Below are 13,687 nucleotides of genomic sequence, written 5' to 3'. Positions count from 1 at the left end.
ATCAGCAGGCATACTGGCCCTGAAGGTTGCAGTCACAGGTTGGCCTTGCTTTTGGAACTATTCAATACCTTATCATAGCTCTCAGTGCAAGTGCCAATGCTTTTTAGTGGGAGTCAGCCCTGGAAACACAGAGGATGAATTTTCTTCCTAGTAATGGCCTTCCCCGGGAGCCTTAGGGTGCAGATGAGTACACTGATATGTACTGTCGCCACTTTCTCAGTTTGAAAGTGATCTCTCCTGTTCCCACACCAAACTCTAATTCTCTATATATTTAAAGAGGGACAGCCTGAGCCTCTAGTAACAAATACATGACTAAAAATTATGTGGGGGTTTTATGGTTCAAGTCTAATATAAAAACATCCTAGATTTGGACTTAATTTACAGAATAGGCAAGAATCTTACAAATATATATGACCACATGGACATTGGTGAAGTTTTTTTCTACTATATCTGACACTTCGGATGACTATAAAATTCATTATTTTTTAAAACGCTGACTTTACACTTTCCTCCAGTATATAATTTAATTATCATATCTGCTATGAAAACATCTAGGTAGCTGCAGAATAAGCAAAGCATAATATGAAACCTGAATTAAAGCAAAACTGTCTTGGGGAGCAATATATGTCTTTTCTTTTTAATATGATGGAGAAAAAAAATAAGGTTGACATGACGGTGTTCTAAAATCAGAAACATCAACACTTCATTATTAATTATTCTATCTCTCTTTGTACTTTATATTCATGTAGTCTTAAGCACTTGTGATTTCTCATCTCTAGGCATCCTAACTATACTAGAACCAGAATAAATGCAAACTCTGAAGCCTTCTTAGCCTTAAGATGAAGGAAATTCCATTAAATTCCTCACGACATTCTCTATTGTCATTTCAGCACATTTATGATAAGAATATGGAACTGTCTGTTTGCAATGACTCTTCAACCTGCTATCTACTGGCTTGCCTATCTCTTTAATAGTGCTTTGGATTTCAGAGGATAATACTGATAGTTTCATTTCAGAAACTATCTCAGTTTTAAAAAAATATCCTCAGACATTAGTTTTAAATATGAAGTAGAACCATCTGTGTTTAGCTTAACATTGATTTATGTGATTAGATTTAATGTGCTAATTTATCACATGAAAGTGATTTTATAAGTTGTGAATCTTCTTTCCAGAACACCTTGTTTCTATTTCTTCATGAAAATATTTCCTCTTTCATTTATCTGGATGTGAGCACTACGTGACAATAAAATACACACCACAAATTCCCACATACCATCACACCCCTCAACATCTGATACAGAAAGCTCTTTTACAATTAAATTTACAGAAATACATGTTAACATCTGAACAAATAAGGCAGGAACTTGGTTTTATGGGATTATGCTGAGCAGTATAACAAAACAGAGGATCCCAAGTATCTTGAGTATGCATTTCATACACAACAAGATAGTAAAATAATTTTCAGAAAAGGAATTCTACTGTTTATTTTTTAGGGCAGATGTCTTAAAGCACTTACTTGACTTAGGGTCACAAAACCCTAATAAAAATCAGTATGGTTTAACATTATTTAATTGGTTCATTTCCAAGGTAATTATGAACTCAGGGATACAGACAAGCATCCAGTGGGATCTCCTAAATACCTAACTGTCCCTGCTTTCTACCTGTAAATATTGTAAATATTTCTCCATGTGGTACAGAAAAGGAGGGAAAAAGAGTTGTAGGTTAGTTATACCTCAAAAATGTCACCCTACTTCAGCATAATTAAACTAGCTAAAATAAAAGAATACAACATGAAAAGGCAGCAATATGGGATATTAAAAAAGAAAAGTAAATTAACCCCTGCAATGAATTCCACATGATCTAGATGTGTGCGAAGAAGAATCAGGATATATGACATAATACTGATATCATGTCACATCATACACAACATGATCCAAGAAGTCAGCACAGGTATTAGTCCTTTGAACTTATTCCTAACACAATTTTTTTAGGGCAAAATAAATAAAACTCTTGAAGATACAGAACTATAAAAGCTAGAAGTTATGCAACTAAGACTCAAAGTGTACACTGAAGAATTATCATTAAAGATTTAAAATAACCCAGTCAACCCAATAAGACTATGCTCCACGATGTGCATAAACCCAGAGCATCTAACATATATTTTTGATTTAGAAATGCTGTCTCTAACCATTTGACACTGATATTTCATAAGGTTTCTTGGCTGCCAGCAATCACATCCATCTGTTATGCTGGCAGTGTGCTCAATCACAAGGTGTGTTGGATCTCTTCATTTTAGGCACCATTGCCAGAGAAATAGAAAACCCTTTGAACTGAGTGCAAATGCATTCAGAAAGTACCAGCTAAAGGCTTTTTGGACGGGGCAAGAAACTTTGGGCAGAAAATAAAGACCAGAGGAAGGAAAGTAAAGACATAAAGAATGTAATAGCTCTAACAGCAGTCTTACCTTTGCTCCAAGAAGTGAGCAAACGTTGAAATGAGTCATTACCAACCAACAAGTGTCATTTAAGTGACCCTTCCCATGAGACACATCTGGAAGTCATAGCACTAATCTTCTACTCCTTCCACAGAGCTTAAAGAGCACTTTTTGATTTCTCTTTTATATATGTGCATATATAGCTATACATGCATTTACTAAACAAATACATATAGCAAATATAAATATTATACACACACAACAAAGACATGCATGTTATATGTACATATGCATATGTATATACACATGCATAATTTTTACTGACAAGCTCTCTGTGGTTCATTACAACTACTAAGAAGCAAAATCTACTTTGCTGTAAAGTCTTTTTGTTTTTCCCTGGGGGAGGAGATAGTCACTCAATGCTTCTGCATAGCAAACACATTTTCCTGCACAGTTATAAGGGAGAAAAGCCATACAAGAGAGTGTGGCTAATCCATTAAGACAAGTTCTATATGTTCTAGAAAACCACTGCAGCTCCAACCTTGCTTCCTTTTGAAGGAGAATTAGGAAAATGTCTTCACTTCGGCAACAGTTTTGCCAGCCATCATTTTCTTGCTACTGACTAGTACATTGGTTCAGAAGGATTTAAGCATGGCAATCTCACTGGAATTTGTGGGGCTTTTTTTCTCTACAACTATCAAGAGATCCTTAAAATAACTTCTCAGCTATAAAATGTGGTATCTGCGTGCCAAACAATTTCAGATTATTTCCACTTATTCCAGCAGTGTCACTCCTCAAGGGCTCAGTAGAACAGTCTTAAGAGACCATTTTGAAAAAAAGTTCTTACATTTTAGTTTCCTTTTTATTTATTCCTCTGCAGAGTCAGCCCTCCAAAAAGAATAAATTCACAGGAACAAAGCTCAGTATTTTCACAATCACTTCCAGATACTCGGGCTTTGCCTTCCAGAAAAGTGGTGACTGTGCATATGATGAGAGCAAAGGAGCAGTGTTAGAGCCCCTGCACTCAGCTCAGGAAGTGCTTTGCATTACCAGCTGTCACCAAGGGCTCAGCCCTGTGGGAAGAATCCTGTTCTGCCTGCTGCACTTCCTTCTCAGCTGTTTGGCCAGAGGCTGCACCAAGGAGCATCCTCGTGCCAGCAACATTACAGTCTCCAGTGACAACTGATCCAATTTGGCAAAAATGGGCTTTATCTTTTAGCTGACTGTGACCAGAACAGATGAAAACAGTGAGGTCCCTACACAGTCAATGCCTAAAGTGCCACTCTACAGTACTTAACTGCAACTACAGCACCAATGGGATGTTCAGATACAAGCCTGTCAAGGATTAGGAGATTTTTTTAGCAATGAAAAGGGCTTCAGGGTATCAGCTACAGGAATTATTGGAGGAAACTACAATATATAGTATTAGATGTCAAAAAATGACAGTAAAATGTGAGAATATTGATCAAACAAGAAGAAAAATAATTCTCTGCAGCAGAACAGAATACTTTAGCTAAAATAGTGAAACAGTAATATATATTCATTTTTATTACTATTTTTGTAAGAGCAATTCCCTGAGGTTTCAATCAATTACTGATACTTTGTCATTTCTACTTATTTGAGAGTATGTGCCACACAATCTTCACTCAAGAAGCCCAAAGTATGAAAGCTTCAGTTTACTCACCACAGAACAGTTCTTCATCTATAATTCTGCTGGTTTGTTGATAGCTGTCTTTGTGAACTTCAAATTATATGAGTCTCTTCTTAGGCTGGAGGAATACAAAACAATTCAACTCTTGCAAATATATTCCTGATTTTTGAACACAAAAATATGTATACTGTAATGCTCTAAGAAACAATACAGCATATCAAAATTAAATTCAGAACATGACTCCATCACTTTGACTACTGAAGCAATGTTTTCCAGCAACATGATCGTTTTACAAATATCGTACATTAATGCCAATATGAAATGATGTCAAAATCAAATCAAATTTCACATCAAATAATGTGAAATGTGTGGCTGTACAGTAAGACTGCAACTCAGAAAAAATTACCTGGTTTTCTGCAGTGTCACTGTGAGCAATGAGGACTGATAGTAACTGAGTAATAACAAATTCCGTCAGACTTTAGACATTCCATCTGTCACACGGAGGGACACCAAGTTCTTTTTTCTTTTTGTATTTTATCTTCTTCAATACTGCTTTTCTTCCCTAATTATAAAAGACCAGTTTTCCACAAACATTTATATAAATTTCAAGTTCAACTTCAATTCAATTATTAGATTCCTATAATACTGAAAAATGGTAAATATTAGACAAATTCATAAAATAATATAATTTCTAAACTGATAATTTCTTCTTTTTCTTTTTTTTTTAAGCTTCTTTCACCGGTGGGAGATAAGCCTATATCTGAATCACAGATTTACAGCTATATATATAGAATTTGATATAGAAAAACTGATTGAGTTGTCCCAGTTTCAATTTTAAGGATGATAATATTTTTGGCTTCAGATCTTAAAACAGTAAACATTACAGTACAGGTCAAAAGTATCATAACCTGCCCTAGTATATTTTCAAGGCTTTCATGATAGAAATGGGAAAGAAAGCAGCCTTGTAAGTCAGTCAGGGCATTACATTCCACAATTAATTATTTGCCTTCTTTTTTACTGCATGAACAGTTCAATGAGAAGTAAAAATCTCTCTTCTTCCCAATTTCCATTTTTTCCTTCCAGTAGGCCTTTCAAAAGTTACTTGTAGCATTATCAAGCACATGAAGTCCTACCCATCTCTAGTGATATTTGTGGAGCTGATATAGCTCTGGTTCTGAGAGAACACCATCATTTTATATTGAAAAAAAATCAGCCAGGGAACTATTTCCCCCAGAACTTTTCATACTATTCCTGCTATACCCCAGGCAAATTACATTCTCTGCAAAAGTAACTCATAGAATAATTTTCCCACAAAGCAATCAATAAAAGCTCCCCTCATGCCCTTCCATCTCTCTTTGCCTTCCTGAGAAATAAAGCCACTAGGTGCACTGGCACCTTTGATAGATGATTGAAGTGAATTTTTCTGAACATATTCCCTCTCTCTTAAGCATATAAGCTGCAAAACTGTTATTCTGTAGACCCTATATATCACTGAAGTAGGTTCAACCTTTCAGTAATCCTGGAAATACAGCAACTGACTTCAATCCTGAATGAAAGCAAACCAGCCCAGCTGGAAATCTAAAAATGTATGACAAAGTCATACTGAATTTTTCAGAAAGAGAAAATAATTTTCACCAAAGTTCAATAATATTTTCTCTCAATTAACAATAAGAATTGCATTATTGCTACACAACAAATACAGGTGCAACAAATCCCCTTCAAGATTTAGGAGACTCCACACATTTTTCTTACTTAGTTTACTAATTGTAGTATGTATTTTTAAAATATTCTACATTCATATTAAATTATAAACCTATCAATTATTTTAAAATAAGGCATAGATACATGTACAATAATTTCCTTAGCAGTATGTCAAATTATATAATTGATCTATTTCTAATCCTTAGTGATAAAGACTTGCAATGGCAAGTAGTATTTTATCACTGGTTATGGATAATGCACATTTTTGTTCTAAAGCAAGAATATATTTAAAATTTTCCTACTCTTTAGCATAAAATTGCAATGATCTTAATTTAACTTAGAAGTAAAACAAGAGCTAATTCAACTACAAGAAAAGCTAGTCTAGTTATGTAAGTCTTGGGATGAAACTGCACCTCAAATGAAACACTTGAAATGAAAATCAGTCCCCTATACTTTCCTTTTTACTGGGCCTAGAAGCAATACAGTTGGAGCTCATCCACTCAATCACTTCTGATTTCCAGAGCTTTTTTCCCAGAGGGGTGTTTAAATGAGATACCTAAATGTATTTTATGCCAAACAGTCCAAGTATTAACAGAACGGACTTTAGGTCTTATACCTAAGAATAATTACAGAAATCATTTCATCTGTCATGTGAAAAACCCAAAATAAAATGAGCTGTCACAAAGCATTGTGTCATGTCACCATACACATGCACACATACATTTTATACACAAAATATTGCAGCTGTTCATTTTCCCTCCTACAGGGACACTGTCTAAGGTGGCAGCTTTCCTTGGGGAATATGCTATCATTAGATTTCCCATTTGGGCCTTTTCCATGGAGAAAGATTTTTCCTGTACCAGATTAAATCATGCTAATTTCAAACTGGAGGCAGTCACATCGAATTGATTTTTAAAAGCTGGAGAGAGGAAAGAGATGTTTGGTAGATGGTGTGAGAGGAAGCAGCAAGGTAATACACACTCTCAAAATCGTCCTTGCATATTCTGTATTTCAGAAGCTCTTGAGATTTGCATTGCTCTATTTACCTCATTGAACACTTCAGCTCTAGTAATTCCCACTCTCATATCCACTGTCAGAGCATCACTGGCAGCGCTGGATTTCTGTGTTGTAAGCAGGACTACGGCTCCTTGTTGAACTTATGCAGTAACTTCTTCAAACAGAACCAAGGCTGTTCCAGCAAAAAGCATAAATATTACAAATAATTATAAAATATCTCTGACAATCAGAAAAATCACCTTAAGAGTTCCACTTCACTCATGGGAAAATGAAAAGGTCATCGGATGTCAGAAGAAGTTTATACTCCAGCAAAATAGTAATTTAATGTTTCCTATACATTCTAATTTTCCAATATGCTGCAAAATTCTGAATATAAACCTCATTACTGCCTTACAGAATCAACTAAAAGAAAGCATACATTTGTAACAGCTGATTAATAGACATTAGGATTCCTGGAAGCTTGGGAAAAAACCACTAATTCTTACTGTGCAATAGCAACTAAAAGAGACATCACTGAGTACTAGTCAGTAGAAGTGAACTAACAAGACACCAAAATGCTTAAAAATTGATTTTCACAAAAATTGGAGGCAACTGTGTTTTAGTCTAGTTGCAGTTTACTCCATATGGTCAAAACTGGTACAGTTGAAAAAACACATTTGTTCCTCAGAATTCCTGAACAGTAATTCTTTCTCTTCCATATTCCTTTGAATATTTTTTATAATTCTTCAGAAAATTCAACTTAATTAAGGCAGAAGCATTTAGAATTCCTAGTTCAGGTATTATGTGCTGCTTTCAAAAAGCTACTTGCATATGCTAAGTGGAATGCTAATAATAGACCAGTACAATGCAAAGTTTGTTTCAAACTTTCTGAGAAATTACTTTCTAGCAGTCTTGAGGAGAGCTATTAAATGTCAATTCAGTATCGCTTTTGATTTCCTTAGACCAGATTTAGCAGCTGAACTGAATGAAGCAAGGCACAAGGGAAGACATCCACAACATAAGCTTCCCAGGCTTTTATGTTTAGATCAAAGGGTATTGATTTACAATTCTGAGGATGAAAACAGTGAGAAGAAACCCAGGCAGCTTTAAGTGAAGTGCTGACATCAGTGACAGATCTGATTTTAGCTATAGTGCCATCAAATAAAAACAAGGCCAATGGCCTTGTCAGAAACATGCTTTCCTTTTCCCACCCTACTTGTAACACTCATGTGAATGCAAAGAAAAGTAAAATGAAGCTATGCAGAGAAAAAAAAAACAAACAAAATTCAAAACCAATTCAAAATTCAATTCAACCAAACCATTTATATGTCCCAGCTCAGTCACAGAATGAATGCAAGTGAGATGCTGGAGGACCACAGAAGAAACAGCAATAGGAATGAGTGCAAGAAAAGTACAATCTCTGTGGTACACTATAGTGGGCTCTTACTCAAATCTAAACATATACCGTTTGCTGCCTCAGCAATGAGAGGAACAGACACTGCTCCTTTTAAAGATGCAGTCCATAGCCAGGGGTCATCCAGTACTAAAGGCTCTGCAGATCACATCTCTACTTGCTTTTGCTTCAGGGTGAGGTATATTTTTAATCTTCTAGCTATTTTTAGTGATAGCATTCATAAGGGTCATTTCAACATAAGGGAGAGGGAAAAGCTTTTTGAAGTAACATGGATCACTTTTAACAGTGACTATTACTTTTACTATCCATATGGGTGGAAAGTCCTCCTTTTTGTTAGTCAGCTGATTTTCTGATTTTCTTTTTTAAACTGCATTAAGGCAACAAAAAATTCATAATCCTAAATAAATTAATACTAAACAAGAAGAAAACATAGGATACCACAAGTTTTACAAGAGAGCTTCCATATGCTCAACGAGAATTCCAAAAGGAATGAAACAAGCTTGAGCTCTAAGATTTCTGGTGGAAAATACCAGGAAGAAATTAAGCACATCTTTCATGGGGTTAATTCACTTTTCTCTCTGAGAAAAAGCAGAGGAAAAAAAAAAAAAAAAAGCACCAAACAGAGCAGCTGTAAAGTTTGCCCTGGAAGGTGGCAGAAAAAGGTGCAAAGTGTAATGCTGACCAGCACAGTGGGGGAGAAAGTGACTGTTCAACTGCCCTGCAATACAGCTTTGTTTTCAGAAATGGCACTTAGACAATAAATAGAAATTTACTTAATTTGCTGCACTCCATGCAATCCCTAAACGTGGGTGTCAAATTCTGCTTCATGGAAGCAAGAAGAACTTCAGCAAAACAGTGTATTTCTTCACAAAACTAATACCAAATGGATATGGGGAGTTCATATAACTAAACTCTGGAGTCCTTGGATGACAGTATTTCAGCTGCATGATCATATAGTAGTATCGTTTTTCCTAGTCCTCCTAAAGACAATGAGAAAAGCATTTTTTTTTCTTGTCAGTGTGTCTGAAAAAAGCAGGTCTTTAATCAGGAAGTGGGTATGCTGATGCTGTTATACAAACAGCAAGGCAAAAAAAAAAAAAGATTCTTTTTCATCCACAGGAATATTGGTTTTAGAGGTCAGAGTAAGAGTAATTACTAAGAGTAACAAATGCATTAATGTCTTTGTTTCTAATCAATTCATATAAGCACACTTTCACTCCTTGAACTTGGCAGTCTCTTGTTTGTCAGTTGGCTTTTATGGAGAACCAATTCATTGATAATTATAAATTTAACCTGACCAAGCACAGCAGTTAACACTGACATCACCAGCTTTTTCATCTTTTTGTAAAAGGTTCTCTTTTTCTCAGTGGCATGGCTTCTTCTACTTAAAAGAAAGAAGCAGCAGCCACAGAGATACTCTCTGGAGCAAACCTCTTATCAAGTATTTCGCTGAACCTATTAGAAATAATAATGCATAATTTTTCAAGCTACAATGCCCAGCTCCAGTTTAAACCTCAGAGTACAAGAAAGCATCTCAATAGCTATCTAAGTGTGAAATATACTACTGTCATAGACCAAAAAACTGCTCTACAGAGATAACACAGGCAGAGGCAGGATATCTGAATTGCCCCTGAAAATCCAGGGCAACAGAGCTGCTTTAGTCACTGAGATCAACACCCGAGTCACTGTGTCACATCACAGGGCCCATACAGTGCTCCCAGACAGCTCTGTTGGCACTACATCATTTTCCTTCATATAAAAGCAGTCTTCCTCATCAAGCCATAGTGTCTCTTGCCCCCTACATCCAGGGAGCATAAAGACTTGTGATCAACCTCCTGTCTCAAGGCAAAATCACTCTGCACCTATCCTGGGATAGGATATAAAGAAATACAAAGAGCAATCTTAAGGGAAAAAACCTATCACAGAAAATATATTAAATATATCACGAGATCCAAGCTTCTAAAATTATATGGTTCCCTATCCTATTTGAAACATTTTAAGAAATTAAAAAGAAAGCATAATAGGTCATGGATAGGGCTCAGAAGCTTTTAATTCAATCCCTCTCCTGTCACTGAATTTCCCTCAGCTTCTCTTTTGGCCTCAGAATGAATGCATCAGCTTAAAGCAGGACCGTTTACACATACACTACCAAAGGAGGAAGGCATACAAAGTAAGAGCAATGCACAGATGAAAGGGACATCAATAAACAAATCAATTTTCTCCCCAAATATTGCAGCATCAGCAACTATCCAACAATATTTAATGCATTGCTTTGTAAAAATGAATTACTACACTGTGCATTGTTAAAATATTTCATGTAATTACTTGGAGTTATCTGAACATCACTCTGCACAATAGACTTCAGAGCAATGTAGAGCCCAATCTGATTCATGTGCAGACATGGGCAATAGAATTAACCCCTTTGGCAGGCAATAGGGAGTGGAGAGAACAAGGAAAAAGTGGAATCAATAAAAAAAGAGGAACTTTTCTGTTACAAACAGTATCTTAGGTAAATTTTATGCAATGTTTTTACATGTATATGTTCTTTTTCCTAATATAGAAGAAAATGGCCCTGGATTATGAAAATTGTGCTAATCAAAGATATTGTTTTTCTAGGTACTTTTGTACTGGAAGTGATATAAGAAGAGAAAAAAATATATAGAAAAAGATCTTTTCTTGTCTTTATATATCAATTCTAATAAATTTCACAGTAATTTTTGTAAACACAGTTACACTGACCAATTTTTTCACGGCACAGTTTCCCTCTAGAAAAGTGAGAAATAAGAAATGTGAGGTGTTTCAGTAAATTCCCACGATTGTTTACAGCAGGAAGTGAGAAATGGGATTGATCAATGTTTTTAATCAGACCCTGTCATGGTGCATTGTTGCACTTGTTACAACAAATGTTAGGTAACTATGGTATTAAACCAAGCATCGTTGCAATTTTATCATGTCAACTTTATAGATTACAGATTATTCTTTTTGACAACATCACAGACACATAAAATGACACTTGTGTTATCAAGCACAATCTATTTTACCTCAAAAAACAACTACTGTCCATAAAGAGACATCTGAAGAGAAATTTGCTTTGACTACTAAGGCATGACTGAAGCTCAGAGAGGCGTATATTGCAATTGTATTGCAAGAATAATCTAATTCTTAAATGCACTTATTTATTTCACCTACTTAGGTCAATAAATAGGAAGTTTAAACTCAGCATGATTAACAAAAAATAAACCAATAAAGTACAATCACTATCTGCATTCTCTCACAAACAATAAATATATAGCTATTTTCTGATTTATAATTTATAAAAAAGAAACACCAACGACTGGAAGATACTTCAGAAAATTCTTTTTCAAAGACATACATATTAGTCATTCCATGTCAGGTTAATAATAACACCCATAAAATATTTAAATACACTAGTATCTATTGTAGAATAACATCCATAAATAGGATTGGCATTAAAATGACAAAGGAAAATGTAAAACAAAATAATTCATGCAAAGAATTTTAAATTCTGTATTTGCCTAAAACTGCTACACTATGCAGATCACATGAAATAATTTCTTGTTTAAGCTACAAATCTAATACTTAAATTACCTATAAACCATTAGCCTGAATAATCTCAGGGGAATGTAATTATATATACAAAGTCCTTCATGTCAATTATACTGAATATAAGTAATAAATAACAAATATTTTCTACCATCAAAGAGATCAAGATTTGTTATTGCTACACATTGGGGCAAAGAAATAATTACAATGTGAAGATTCATCTCATCAGGATTCAGTAGCACTCAGATACCTTTGAAAGTTTAACTCACAAGGGGTCTGCAGGCAACCCCAGAGATGGAATCAGGAATGGATCAGAATGTCTCCATAAATCATGAACTGGTCTAGATTGCACTGAAGCAAATCTAAGTGCTTAAGAAACCAGCATGTACTTGAGAAGAGGAACCAGCTGCCATCTGGCTTCAGGGCTGCACAGGCACACAGCCACTTTCTCATCACACAGTCCTTGTCCTTACTGATAAAGCCACTCCTGAATTTAACCACATTACAGCCCACGAGAGCTGTAAAGGAATGTTGAGCCACCTTCACTGCACAGATAACAAAAGCAACTTTTTTCCAGAATCATCTCATATGTGCTGCAGAGTGAGACTAAAATAAAAACCAGAAGATCATTCCCCTTTTAAATAGCAAATCAATCTAGTTTTCTAATTAAGTATTTTAGTACAAGCAGTGCCTAACTCTCTTATAGATAGAAACACTGAGGTCCTCTACACGAACATGCATTTTCTAGGAGGGTCTGTAAAACTTTGAAACAAGCAGTTAACATAGCCTTTTAAAAAATATTTAACATTATATACTCTTCCTATTTTTACAGTAAAAAAGGCAAGAATCTTCATCTGCAGATGCTGCGATGCTTTTATTTGTATTAACATGTCCCCAGTGAAGCAGAAAAAATTTCTAACCAATAATAAAGAGGAGAACTGCTAATGTATGAATGATGTTAATTTAACAGAGTATGAATGTACTGCAAGACCTAGTTACAAGGAAAGATAGATGTCATCAACATAGTTTCTCCCCATTTCTATTTTTCTTTTGGATAATAACCTCCCCATTTGCTAACCCCCTCTTCTATTTTATGGCTATGACACTTTCATCCAGCAGCTTTGCTGTGCCTAAAACAAAATTCAATAGAAGAAAAAAAGCAGCGATAATCACAAGTCAGAAATATGGGTTTCCCTTAATTATAGCTACAGAGTGACAAGAGGTTGAAATAAAAAAGAAAGATTATGAAATACATTTTAAAGAAATAAATTCTCTCCTTATCCCAAAATTAATTCCAGCTTTTCTATTACCTTGCATTCAAGTCTGTCTTGATGGAAATCAACGATCTATGATAAAGCAATGAAACCCATTTTCAAACTTTGGAAAACTTTAGTGTTGGGTTCTATTTCCAGAATTCTTTTAATCTTCTCTAGTTATACTCTCCCAGTAAAGCTGCACAGTTAGGCACAACTGCACAAACTACTAAAGCATGTGTTAAATGCATTTTTCAATCAATGCTTTATACCATACTCAATCACCCTGATTTCAGAGTGACTCTCACCAGACTTTTACCACTTCTCCTTAGAATTAACTTTTTGAAAGCATGACTGAGCCTTAAATTTTCCCTTACTCCTCCACCATCTTCTCAGGTTCTCCACATATCAAAGGGATTCTGAATGATAACTGAAGCTTTTGCCCACCATATACCCAGTACTAAATTCTGCTTCAAAGACAGCCAAAAATACTGCATGCTCAGTGACAATAAAACAATAAAGCATCTTTGTTTTCTTCTGTAGCTGTTGTCCTGTGTGAGCACATAAACTCACAAAGAATGCTTTCTAAATTTCCAGAAGCATTTGAATACACTTAATTGGTGTTTCACCAAAGTGTTTTCCTATTTCAGGTAAGATCTCAGACCTTTCAAAAA

General features: G+C 35.2%; 1 long non-coding RNA gene across 1 annotated transcript in view; it reads right to left on the bottom strand.

Annotated features, from left to right (window-relative positions):
- LOC136560350 (uncharacterized) overlaps positions 1-13,687 on the bottom strand; it is a 160,254-nt gene that overhangs the window by 94,306 nt on the left and 52,261 nt on the right. The window contains exons 3-5 of the long non-coding RNA XR_010784126.1: positions 6,833-6,975; positions 4,492-4,647; positions 4,119-4,203 (exon numbers count right to left, since the gene is read on the bottom strand). This is a non-coding gene — a long non-coding RNA (uncharacterized lncRNA). The remainder of the gene's footprint in view (positions 1-4,118; positions 4,204-4,491; positions 4,648-6,832; positions 6,976-13,687) is intronic.

This window comes from Molothrus aeneus, chromosome 9 (assembly GCF_037042795.1).
Source record: "Molothrus aeneus isolate 106 chromosome 9, BPBGC_Maene_1.0, whole genome shotgun sequence".
Classification (NCBI taxonomy): Eukaryota; Metazoa; Chordata; class Aves; order Passeriformes; family Icteridae; genus Molothrus; species Molothrus aeneus.
This window is presented reverse-complemented; position numbering and strand designations above follow the sequence as displayed.